General features: G+C 49.2%; 1 long non-coding RNA gene across 1 annotated transcript; it reads left to right on the forward strand.

Annotated features, from left to right (window-relative positions):
* Nucleotides 1-106: 106 nt before the first annotated feature.
* LOC136303518 (uncharacterized) lies at nucleotides 107-6,764 on the forward strand. The gene is made up of 2 exons (XR_010724239.1): nucleotides 107-678; nucleotides 4,254-6,764. It is a non-coding gene; the product is annotated as an uncharacterized lncRNA (long non-coding RNA).
* The last annotated feature ends 6,136 nt before the right edge of the window (nucleotides 6,765-12,900 follow it).

Below are 12,900 nucleotides of genomic sequence, written 5' to 3' on the forward strand. Positions count from 1 at the left end.
CCTGTTGTCCAGCCTTGGTACTTCAGGGACCAGGTTTAGTGTTGGGCTTGACGCTGCTGGGTGAACGGCTGGACTTGATGTGCTCAGAGGTCTTTCCCAATGTTACTGATATGTTTGTTCATTAAATCCAGGATATGGGTGACAAGTTAAGTGATAAAGGTAGTCTCGCATAATTTGCGGTTGTAAGCAATATTTTCCAGGAAGTCAGCGATTCTGAGTCTTGAAACGCGGCAGGGGAAGAGCAGACCCCAGCAACAGAGACGCACATGCGCAGAGTACTATTCCAGGAAGTCACGCACGCCGGAAACCGAACTGTATAAGAGGAAGAACTAAAACCCTGACTGACGCGGCAGTGGCGGGATAATGGTCCCCCTGTCGCCCAGCGCTGCATTACCTTATTGTTACGCTTGCTGTAATTAATAAAATCCTTGATTGGGACAAGCAACGGTGTCAGACTATTCCGTGCAAAATTTCCTCTATAACAATTTGGTGCCGTGACTCGGATAAGAATACGGATCCGACAGAGGGACTAGGGGAGGCGCCCCGCCTGTACAGGCGGCCTCTGGTTCTGAAGTCGGGATCTTGCTCTTACCGACGAACCCAAATTTGTAACAATAAGGTAAGGAAAACCCTATAAGCTCGGTGCACTCGAGGTCCGGACGAAGACGCAGGAGACGCGTAAGTAACTGCCCATTGTGCAGGGGAATCCGTCCGGGCTGGGTTGGGATCCTGGAATACAACGTGTGTGCGTGTGAATGAGAGGAGAACTGGCAGCCAGATTCTCCAAGTGAGTGCGGACCCTTAAGTAGTGCGTTTCCCATCGCCCGCGAGGGACTGGGCCACGAAAAAGGGGAAGTGAGTGAGTACACACACGGCTGAAAGAGGGTATTCCAGAAGATGGGACAGGGGAAAAGCAAGCCCCCTCCACCCATGAGACCCCCTTCGGTTCTTAGGGATTCACCGCTGGGGTTTATGTTAGAGAATTGGAAATATTATCCCACCACGGGGGACAAGGACAAAGTTAAGATGATACACTTTTGTGTAGAAGTCTGGGGAGGACAAATCTCCAAGGCAGTTTGGTGGCCCAGGTTTGGGTCATCAGAATTATGGGTTCAGAGATTTTTGAATCAGTGGGTACGTAGGTAGGTCCCCTTTAATCAGGAAGAGGCTGATTATGCTGCAGTATGGGTTACCCGCCCAGGGGACCAGGGAGTAGCAATATTCAATCTCTCCCAAATGGAGTTTGGGCATAAAGATAAAAAGACTGAAAAATTGCAGGAGGAGGAGGATGCTCCCCTAATACCACCCCCGTATGCACTTCCCCCATTACCACCGGCGCCTCAGATATTACCTCCTCCTACACCCCCTCCCTCCCCTGGAGATGAAGGTATCGGAGCCGCAGTCAGAAGGAGGAGAAGGGAGCAAAGAGAACATGAGTTACTCCCCTTAAGGGAAGTGCCAATAGGAGGAGCCCAGCCACAACTAGGATTTGTATCTGTCCCTTTGAACTCAAATACTGTTAAGAAATACAGTCTATTTTGAGGATTTTGTTTACTGCAGAAGAAAGGACACATGAAAAGAGACTGCAGACAGAGGATAAAGGATGAGGCGGCATTCAAAGAAGATTAGGGGGGTCAGGGGCTCTATGTATTGGGGACCCGTACGAACAAAGAGCCCTTGATAAAACTGAAACTAGGTCCCCAGTCACAGGAGGTAGAATTTTTGGTAGACTCAGGAGCTGAGAGGTCTACCCTCCAGCAAATACCCCCTGGGTGCAAATTATCTAAAGATACTGCCCATGTGGTTGGAGCAAAGGGAAAACCCTTCAAGGTAGGGATTATACAACAAGTTTTAATAGAAACAGAATCTAAATTAGGTATGGGAAATTTTCTCTTAGTCCCAGAAGCCGATTTTAATCTTTTGGGAAGGGATTTGATGGTAGAATTAGGAGTAGGTTTGGAAGTTAAAAAGGGGAGCTGGGAATTAAAATATGTGCCCTTAGGGTTGAAGATGAACAAGAAATTAATCCCGAAGTCTGGTATACCCCTGAGACCGTGGGCAGACTAAACATCTCGCCATTTAAAGTAACCCTCAAGAACCCGGAGAACCCCGTCCAAATTAAGCAATATTCTATGTCTATAGAAGGGTGGAAGGGGTTGAAACCCGAAGTTGAGAGATTAATATCTCAGGGACTATTAGAACCATGTATGTCCCCATTTAATACCCCAATTTTACCAGTAAAGAAACCCAATGGCACTTATCGACTAGTGCACGATTTAAGAGAAATCAATAAGCGCACTATGTCCAGATTCCCAGTAGTAGCAAACCCCTATACCCTTTTGAGTAAATTGGGGCCAGAAAATTTGTGGTACAGTGTAATAGACTTAAAGGATGCTTTTTGGGCTTGCCCTTTAGACGAAAGCTGTAGAGACTATTTTACATTTGAATGGGAAGACCCTGACACAGGGCGCAAACAACAATTGAGGTGGACCGTGCTTCCACAGGGGTTTACGGAAAGCCCTAATTTGTTTGGACAAGCCCTAGAACAGATTCTTCAAGATTTTACCCCAGACCCAGAAATTACTCTGATTCAGTATGTGGATGACCTATTGATAGCAGGAAAAATGGAAAATCAAGTCAGAAAAGAAAGCATAAAACTTTTAAATTTTCTGGGGCTTAAGGGGCTGAAGGTATCAAAATCTAAATTACAATTTGTAGAAGAAAAGGTAAAGTATTTAGGACACTACATTGAGAAGGGAGAGAAGACAATTGACCCGTAACGGGTACAGGGAATTTTATCTTTACCCCCTCCAGCAAGTAAAAAACAGGTTAGACAATGGTTAGGACTATTGGGATATTGCCGCTTATGGATTGAAAACTACAGTAGTAAAGTTAAATTTTTATATGCCAAGCTCACCGAGTCTAATCGTATAAGCTGGGGAAAGACAGATGAAGAGCAACTCTGGGCATTAAGGAGAGAGTTGGCAAATGCACCAGTTTTAAGTTTGCCAGACTTAAATCGACCATTTTATCTATTCGCCAACATAGAGAATGGGACAGCATATGGAGTATTAACCCAAGATTGGGCAGGGAAAAAGAAGCCCATAGGATACTTGTCTAAATTATTAGACCCTGTGAGTAGGGGCTGGCCCACATGTTTACAGGCCATTGTTGGATGTGCCTTAATGACAGAGGAGGCTCGAAAAATAACCTTCAATAGTACCATTAAGGTATTATCCCCCCCCACAATGTGAGGAGTGTTTTGCAGCAAAAAGCTGAAAAATGGATCTCTGATTCCAGATTATTAAAATATGAGGGAATCTTGCTGGAGGCCCCGAATTTAACATTAGAAACTACATCTTTACAAAACCCTGCTCAGTTTTTATTTGGGGAACCAAAACCATCAGAAGAACTGGCCCACGATTGCCTCCGAACTATTGAGGAACAGACTAAGATTAGGCCCGATTTAGAGGAGGAGGGGCTCTCAGAGGGAGAAGTAATTTTTGTGGATGGCTCATCCCGGATAGTGGATGGAAGACGTAGATCAGGGTATGCACTAGTAGCAGGGAAGGATTATGAGGTATTAGAAGCAGGACCCTTGAGTCCGTCATGGTCAGCCCAAGCATGTGAATTATACGCCATCTTGCAGGCTCTTAAAAAAAAAAAATTTCACTGAACTTCCCAAGGTGGGAAGATATAAGTATGTGTTAGTACTAATAGACCACCTCACCCACTTCGTAGAGGCATTTCCAACCGCAAGGGCCACTGCACACACGGTGGCCAAAGTGTTACTAGAACAAATTGTGCCCAGGTATGGAGTAGCTGAAAGTATAGACTCAGACCAAGGGCCACACTTTGTATCAAAAGTTATTAAGGCCTTGTCAGAAGCCCTTGGAATAAGATGGGAAGAACATACCCCGTGGCACCCTCAAAGTTCGGGGTTAGTAGAGAGAGTTAATGGAGAATTAAAGAAACAGCTAACCAAGTTAACTTTAGAAACCAAACTTAATTGGATTAAGTGTCTCCCCTTGGCCTTGTTAAATCTCAGAACTCTGCCCCGATCTGATGTGGGGATATCTCCTTTTGAAATGCTGTATGGGATGCCGTATGATGCAGGTATGCCTCGAGACCATCCCGGAATAATAGATAAGCAAATGAAAGCATTTATAACTGAGATGATGGCCTTTAGGAAGAAGTTATGGGAAAAAGGGCAGATATTGCAGAGACCACCCTTAAATATTACTCTACATCAGGTGCAACCGGGAGACTGGGTCTTAATCCGAACTCGGAAAGAAACTACTCTCCAGCCCCATTGGGATGGTCCATATCTGGTGCTTCTCACAATGAATACAGCAGTACGGACAGCAGAGCGGGGATGGACTCACGCCAGTCGTATAAAAGGACCAGTGCCCGAGCCTAGGTGGAAGGTCATCAGCCCAGCCGGAGACTTAAAGTTGAAACTCACTCGGGGAACTGCAACAGGAAATTAAGAAAGGACATTCTTGATGAATAGAAAATATTGGTATAAAACTTTTAGGATAGAATATCAACTAGAGCTTGAAAGAGATCATAAGGGAAATATATATGCTGATTGTGTTTGTATTAAATGTAATGATTCTTATTGTAATGGGAATTGTTACCCCTTTGTATGTTACCAATGTTTAGTTTGTGAAAACAGGTGGTGGACCCATTGTCACAGAGGCAGGCCCCCGAGAGGTGTTTGCTGCCTCTGTCTAGAAATTCAGCGGGAGCTTACTGATTTGGTATTGGCTCAGAAAGTAGCTCAAGGGGAATTACAAGTAGACTCTAAAGAGTGGTGGGACATATTTGCAGAAGGCATAAATCCCGAACTATATTGTTACCATTCCAATGAACCAGTCCTTTTTGTGGCACAAATAATAGCTGGAGTGTGTCGCCGTCGGGTAAAAGAAGTAAGGTGTGACGCTCCTCAGGTTAAAGACCACAACTGGAACACCTATATCCAGAGATCCTTAAAGAAAGGGCGAAAGTCCCCTCCTGAAGAATATCCCTGCTGCCGAGAAGATGGGTCTCCCCGTGGCTCGCAGCAACCGAGTCGACGGGCGAGGCAGAGGGAGAGAAAACTGTGGAGGAAGTCGCCCTGGGATAGGTGGAACCAGGAGGTCATGGAAAATGAAATGTCCAAGGACTGGGACTAAAATCAGGGAAGAAGAAAATGAGATGGGAACAAGCCACTGTTACAATGAAAAAGCCACCTGTAGACAACTGTTACTGTCACTACTATTATTATCCCTATGGGTAAGGCAGACAGGAGGTCAAACACACCAGCCTTTCAAATGGTCCTTGATTCGTATGAATGACTACAAAATTTTAGACTCCCTTGTGACCAGTCAGACCCCAGCCTTTAAGGCTGGGTTATGCAACATGACAAACATAGAATAGTGCGGGAGAGTTTTGAATTTAACTGGGTTTTATATGTGTCCGGCCTCAAATCCTGGAAAGAGCTACTGTAATTACCCAGGGGAGTATTACTGTGGGTATTGGGGCTGTGAGACTATTGCTTCCGATTGGACTCCAGGGGGAGGTGCAGATCAATTTATTAGAGCAGGATTTGGTCCCACAGGGTGTGCAAAGCATTGGTTAGGACCATCTGGAGAAATTTCTTACTTAGGAACTTGTGAATATGTGTATATAAATGTTACAGATCCAGAGAGCCCTGACTGGGTATTAGGAAAATATTGGGGAATTAGACATTGGGAACCTGGGCGTGATAGAGGGAACCTAATAGTGATAAAGAAAGAACCCGCCCCAGCTGATACCTATGGTATGGGACCGAATAGAGTTTTAGAGGAGGATGAAGAGCTAACACCGGTTACAAATTACCCTGAGGCTACAGGCTCCCCACTAACCATATCCAGTCAGCAGAAAGCACCCTTGCATAACTAAGTCAGTACGCTCATTATCAGAAGTAGTTTTACAAAACAGACGGGGCCTGGATTTATTATTTTGGCAACAGGGAGGACTTTGTGTAGCCTTAAAAGAAGAGTGTTGCACCTATATAGATCAAACGGGAATAGTCTTTGACACCCTAGGAGAACTAAGAAAACAACTAGAAAAAAAAAGGGAAAGAGAAAGAGAATCCCATCAGAGTTGGTATGAGAGTTGGTTCAATCATTCCCCATGGTTGACTACCTTACTGTCCACCATAGCTGGACCAATATTTTTACTAGTTCTTGTATTAACTTTTGGTCCCTGTATTTTTAACAAACTTATTACAATAGTAAAAGCGCGACTGGAAGCTGCCCACTTGCTGCTGGTACAAGCAAAATATGAGGACTTAGAAAATAGAAAGGGAGAAACGGGAGATGGATTGGAATGGAGCAGACAAGAGCTTAAGTGATTTAATGCACAACATAAATTAACCTAAAGACAAAGGGGGGATATTGTTACTGATATGTTTGTTCATTAAATCCAGGATATGGGTGACAAGTTAAGTGATAAAGGTAGTCTCGCATAATTTGCGGTTGTAAGCAATATTTTCCAGGAAGTCAGCGATTCTGAGTCTTGAAACGCGGCAGGGGAAGAGCAGACCCCAGCAACAGAGACGCACATGCGCAGAGTACTATTCCAGGAAGTCACGCACGCCGGAAACCGGACTGTATAAGAGGAAGAACTAAAACCCCGACTGACGCGGCAGTGGCGGGATAATGGTCCCCCTGTCGCCCAGCGCTGCATTACCTTATTGTTACGCTTGCTGTAATTAATAAAATCCTTGATTGGGACAAGCAACGGTGTCAGACTATTCCGTGCAAAATTTCCTCTATAACACCAACAGAAAGAATTCTATAATTCCAGGATTCCATCTGCTGGATTCAGTTAGGTCCATGTTAGCAGCATTACTTGACTCAAGAATTTCCTCTTGGTCAGTGCTTGTGGCCTAAGGCTTCAGCTCCTTCAGCTCCTGCTGCTAAGCTGCTCACACTGAACGAAACGACTCGGAGAGAAGAATACAGTTCATCCAATTCCTTCTGGGACACTGAGAGGGGAGGGTGTGAAAACAGGAGCACTGTTTGGTGTGGCCTCCTCCCTGCCCTTCATGCCTTTCAGCACTTTGAAGCAGCCAAGAGCTTTCTCCAAGAGTGCAATGAAGCAGCTGCTCCTGCTCCCAGGTCCGGCTCTTCCCAGTCTCTGACCTTGCCTGGTTTTGTCCCTCTTGCTGTGCCCTCTGTTCCCCCTGTGCTCGGTGGCTGCTGCCCAGGACTGTGGAACTGGCACAGATCCAGTGGTGGAGACCCTCCTTTCTCTGCCCTTGCAGCTGCCTGCTCACAGCAGCCTTTTCCATCTGGGAAGCTCTACGTGGAGAAGGAGTCCCCACCTCTCTTCCTTTCACAACCCCCAGGAGCCCAGGGCTGCCATCTCAAGTCCCTGCTGGCCCTGAGGGCTCCCGGGTGCCTCAGGCTGCTGTGACACCACTGCCCACGGGAGGGAACAGTGTCAGGGGCTGTGCTCAAAGTCAGCTCCATGTGCTGCTGCTGCTGCTGCTGCTGTGGGGGTCATTTGTCCAGCCCTGCCCCAGACTGAGGGATCAGATGCAGGCCCTGCTGCTGCTCCCTGGGGATCAGGCACAATTTGGTTGTTGCTGTCAGGGCCAGCAGAAGCCGTGGCTGGAGCAGCGGGTGCTGACAGTGCCCCAGGGGCCGGGGCCGGAGGGGTCCCTGGGATGGGGGCTGGCAGGAGCTGCCCCTTGTTCTCCCTCTGCCTCCCGCAGAGCTGGGCCGGGCACAAGTGGGCCAGCACAGCAAACAGGGAGCCTGCCAGTCTCTTCTGGCCCTGTCTGCTCAGAGTTTGGGCCTTGGAGCTTCAGGTGGACAAAGGCAGCTGCTTCTGCTCCCTCTGTGTGTCCCCGTGTTCAGCAGTGCTGCTCCATCAGTCTGTGCCCAGCAACGGGGAAAAGCCTCAGCCCTACAGGGCCAGGAGCTGCCGGGCTCTGCCTGAGCAGCTCGGCCACCAGGAAGGGAGCAGCTCCACAGGGGAACCAGGAGCAAAGAAATGCCTTTTATAGGATGTGTTTTATGTTTTGAAAAAAAAAAAAGAAAAAAGAAAAAGAAAAGATTAGAAAATATATAAAAGATAAAAACTACCCCAAATGTTTAGTGAAAAGTCTTCTGTAACTTTGGATTAGGAAAGAGGTAACTGATTTTTTGAACAGACAACTCAGTGACTTACTTTGTTAATGTGCTGGTGGAAAAAATCCGTCAGCTGAATTCCTTTGGCAGATTTTGGGCTTTTTAACCAATATTAAGTTAATTTAAATAGTGGATTGGAGCAATAGGAAATTGAAAGATGGAATGTGCATGACTGCATCGTGAGTGTAAAAATTTTGCAGTTTGAAACTTAGACATAAAGTATTGCAAAAAAATAAGATATATAAATCCCAGTAGATTGTGTGACAGCAGCTTTCCCTTGAGCATATGCAGCATCACAAAGACTTCATCAGTGGGATTGGGGGTGCTTGGAACTTCGTCCTGTTCCATTCGTGAATGTCATGAAATGGGACTTCACCTGCCACCAGCCCTGGTCACCCTCTGCCACCACAGCTCCTTGGACGTTGTGGCCCCCAAAGCAGATACAAAGTTTTCCGGCTGCTCGCCCCTTTCCACAGATCCACAGAGAGCTGGGATTTTTCCAAGTCTAGTGGCTCCATCGTGCCATATTCCTAAAGAACCAGCAGCCCATCCCAATGAATAGGGCGAGTTACACTGATGGTTGTCAGCTCCATTTCCTGCCTAGAAATCCTGAAACTGCTTCTGAATGCGGCTCCCCTCAGCTCTTGGAAACCTACTCACAAAGAGCTGGGAAAAAAATTCCCTGACCATGAGCAAACAAGTGAGTTGTGCCAAAGTTAGAGCTCTGTGGGAAATCTCTATCCATCCCTATCCTTTTAAAATATCTGTATGTGGGGGTGTGCATGGATGTGTCTTGTATGGAAAGGAAGGAGTGCACAAGCAACATGACTGACACCTTCACTCTGTGTTCATTCCATACCCAAGGGAACAAAGATGTTATGGAAACCCTTGTATAGATAGACCCTTCTGTCCATGGGTACAGAGACATCCCAGAGCCCCTGGCACACACAGACCCTTCTGTCCATGGGTACAGAGACATCCCAGAGCCCCTGGCACACACAGACCCTTCTGTCCATGGGTACAGAGACATCCCAGAGCCCCTGGCACACACAGACCCTTCTGTCCATGGGTACAGAGACATCCCAGAGCCCCTGGCACACACAGACCTTTCTGTCCATGGATACAGAGACATCCCAGAGCCCCTGGCACACACAGACCCTTCTGTCCATGGGTACAGAGACATCCCAGAGCCCCTGGCACACACAGACCCTTCAGCTTCAGCCTAACTGAGGTGGGTGGGTGGGCCAGGAAGAGTGGGGTAGCTCATGGGACTTCACAGAGCTCATCCTGCTGGAAGGATGAGGAAAAGGGAGTGGGAACTCAGCAGTGAGGAGAGCTGAGGGCAAGAGAGCAGCTCTGAATGACACTAAAATGCCGCCAGACCTCTGAGGCATTGCTGCCCCTCAGCCAGTGACAGGATGAGTCCCTAAGCCTGGGGCTCGGTCTTCCTCATGGTGACGGGCACCAAGGATGGCAATAGTGTGATGGAGACTGCAATCAGCTGGGCACTCACTGGGGGAAAATAGGGAGCAGTTGTGAAGGAAAATGCAGGTGGGGGACAGAACTGTTCAGAGAAGGGCTGAGCTACAGCTTGAGCAAGCTGAAAAATGTCATTTGGCGTCACCCCAGATTGATTTCATTTCAGAAGGTATTAAACAAGTTTATTTTGGGGGGTGTAATGTTTTCCCTTGGAGATGCACCCTCCGCAAACTTGAGCTCCATTGCCGAAATGCTCACGGCAAGTCTGCTGCAGGTCACACCGTTTCTTCTTTGGCTGATCTCGGCCCGGTGCTGAGCTCCAGCAGAGCCCGGGCAGAGCCCAGAGCAGCCTCAGCATCCGCAGAGCCCGGCTGCAAGGACAGAAACCAGAAACCGCCCGTCAGCTGAAGGCTCCTATGCCCTTGTCCCAGCCGCCCGCGGTGCCCAGGCCATGCTGGCCGTGCTCAGAGCGGGGCCCAAAGCTGCCCATCATTGCTGCCTTTGGCAGCAGAGCAGGAGCGCAGGACACGTGCCCAGCCTGCAGCCAGCCAGGCCAGATCCACCTCCCCAGCAGCTGCCCAGAGCAGGATGCTCCTGTGCTGGCTGCCATCTCCCAAAAGCTCTTACCCCACCCGTGCCAACAAGACGGGGACACACCTCACGCCATCCGCTGCGCAAAGAAAAGCTGCTCCCAAACCACGTTCTCAGCCTTCTCCTTCATCCACTCCACAGCTGGTCCCAAGCACTTCCCAGTCAAGACTGGACACCACCTAGAAGGCTTCCTTTAAAAAAAACAAACATCAAATTAACAAAAAGAGATTACAGACAAAAAAGGGAAAAAAGGGAAAAGGTAAAAGATCCTATCTCTGTCAGAGGTTGAGGAAGCCCCCATGCCCTGCATGCTAGGGAAAAACCCACCCACCACTGAGGGAAGCCCATGCTTTCACTCTTCCCCCTCTACACTGCCCCCCAAACTAATGGTGATGCCAAAGAAAACAAAGGGAGTGGAGCAGCCCAAGCCCTTCCTTGCCGGCAAAGCAAAGCAGCCGAGCACAGGTTCTGGAGTCCCACCTCTGCTCCCACCTTGGGGGTTGGTTTGTGTCGGGCTGGCTGCCCCAGCCCCAGCCCAGGGCATGGTGGGGGGTGGCGGCTGTTGGCAGGGCCAGGAGCCGACTCCCATTTCAGAACCACCCCACCCCGTGCCCCCAGCCCTGCCAAAAAGCAGCTTGGCAGCCCACTCAACAATCAGTTGCATCAGCCCCAGTAAAGGGGGGAACCTTTGGTTCCTGGCCAGGCTGTGCAATGCCCAAATCTGGGAGCATCCCCCTGTGTGCGAGCTCATCTGCAAATTGGCTGTGGAGCCTGGCTTTGAAGAAGGTGCCAGAATTGAAGTCCATCACCTTCAATTGCTGGTGGCCAGGTTCAGGAAGAGGTTGTCATCCTTGTTGTCGTCCTCGCTGTCTCCAGCAGCAGCAGCCCCACCTGGTCCAGCTTCTCCAGGGGCTCCTTCTCCTTCCCTGGGGGTGAGACCAGGCTGTCAGTGTTCTGCCCAGGGCCCCAGCTGTCAGTGAACCAGCACAAGCCAAAACAACTCGCATGGCAACTCAGCTCCAGCACAAGGGCTGCCTGTGCCCACCTGATGACCCCTGTGCAGTGACACAGGCAGCACAAAAAGTCTGGCTTTCTTTGCTTCTGATTGCCAAGGCATGTGTGCAGCTGGAACTTACCAGGGCCCTGCATCAAAATGAACCTCTGGCTCTCTCCCTTCTTCTACTCCAGATGAATCTCCTGCATCCAAGGATCACCAAAAAGGTCTTCTAATGAAGGCCTTTCCATGTCATCCACGGCTAAACAGCTGTTGGGAGTTGGGTTTGTTCCTTCTTTCTCTGGGGAATTTTTTCCCCACGGGTTGCCAAGGGGACCGGGTGTTGGATACTTGAGAGTGCTTGGCTGAAACAAAGAGATGGACAAAAGGTGGAAGGGGGAGATAACGCAGATAAAAGACACAGCTTGAGGCAGCTGCGTGCTTTTCTGCTTCCGGCGTTCGGGAGACGCGTGTCGGCCGCTCCTCGAGGATCTCAGCCGCCGTTTTTTTCTGCCTCGCCGTCGAGCTGCTTCAGCGCTGCTCCTCTTGCTGCAGCGTGACCCTGCACTCCCTGCGCTGCCGGGACATCCTGCCCCTGCCTGCCGGGACACCCTGCCATCCCAGCTACCAGCCCGAGACTTTTCCACTGTTCCAGCTTAGTGCTCTGAAGATCCTGCAGAGACACCGAAACCAAACTGCTCTGAGTTTTGTGAAACAAAGCCCTCAAAGTTGTTAGTACTGTTGTTGTTTGTCATTAATGCTGTAGTTGTTTGGTGGGGGGGGGAGTTTTTTTTGTGTTTGTTTGCTTTGTATTACATACTACTAAAGAACTGCTATTCCTATTTCCCAAATCTTTGCCAAAGAGCCTCTAATTGTAATTTTACCTAGCAAATACCTGTCTTCCTAAACCAAGACAACAGCACCTGATGAGATCCTTGCACTCTGGGAAGAGAAACCAGAAACTGCCAGTCAGTTGGAGAAGGCCCCTGGCTGCTTTGCCCCATATTCCCATGCCCAGGCCATGCTGGATGTGCTCAGAGCTGGGCCTAAACTTTCCCATCAATTCCCTGTTTTGGAGGAGAGCAGGAGAGCAGGACATGTGCCACCTCCTCAGCAGCTGCCAGAGCAGGATGCTCACGAGCCAACTGCTGTCTCCCAGCACTGGTATTCCCCCCGTGCCCAGAGATGAGGATCCACCTGGAGAGAGCCGTTGTGGCAGCGGGAGCTGGCCCCAGCTGATGTTCCAGCCGCTCCTGAAAGGGTGCTGCCCGCAGACCATCTGGTGCAGGAGCATGCCCAGGGACCAGATGGTAGCTGGCTCGCCGTAGTACCAGCCAAAGTCGGTCCATTCTGGGGGTCTGTATGCTGGTGTTCCTGTGGAATACAGATGGAGTTCATCAGAGGGATGCTGCTGCTCCCAGAGCCTGGCCCCAGCATCCCTGGGCATGTGGGGACTGCCCCAGTGGCACATGGTGTGACCCGCTGCCCTCCCACCAGGACCTGGGCTTTGTGTGAAAAACGGGCATTGGAAAAGAAACCACTGGTGTAGGAAAAGGGCAGCAGAAGCCCTGGAAAGGCCTGACCAGAACAAGAAAAAACCCACTCAGAGCAGGAGGAAAACCATGCCTTCCTTCTCCCTGCCTGCATTGCCCCAAATAACATTATGAACAC

This window comes from Chamaea fasciata, unplaced genomic scaffold (genome assembly GCF_029207755.1).
Source record: "Chamaea fasciata isolate MVZ Bird 193981 ecotype frontalis unplaced genomic scaffold, bChaFas1.0.hap1 SCAF_35, whole genome shotgun sequence".
Lineage (NCBI taxonomy): Eukaryota > Metazoa > Chordata > Aves > Passeriformes > Sylviidae > Chamaea > Chamaea fasciata.